The sequence below is a fragment of the Merops nubicus genome, unplaced genomic scaffold, assembly GCF_000691845.1.
Source record: "Merops nubicus isolate BGI_N331 unplaced genomic scaffold, ASM69184v1 scaffold42424, whole genome shotgun sequence".
Classification (NCBI taxonomy): Eukaryota; Metazoa; Chordata; class Aves; order Coraciiformes; family Meropidae; genus Merops; species Merops nubicus.
The window spans coordinates 2550-2847 of NW_008603034.1; positions in this window are offsets into that span (position 1 = coordinate 2550).

Here is a 298-nt window from a genome sequence, read left to right on the forward strand (position 1 = left end):
CGGCCCTTTACCAGTGGCCTGTCTCCCTGCTGGGTGGAAGACACCAAAGTTGGGCATCTCCAGCCTCCTGCAGACCAAACCTTAATGAACTTTGGATGCAAGAAGCTGGCGTGTGCAGGAGCTCTGCTGGAAGGGCGGCTCCGTAGCCATGGCACAGGGGAGGCAACTGTTGGGAAGGATGTTTCTCATTAATCTATTCAAGTTATTACCTTCATCAACATGAAGTATCCTAGAATCCTCGCCCCAGCATCTGTCACTTGCCACCCACAGATAAATATTCATCCCTTGCATATATATA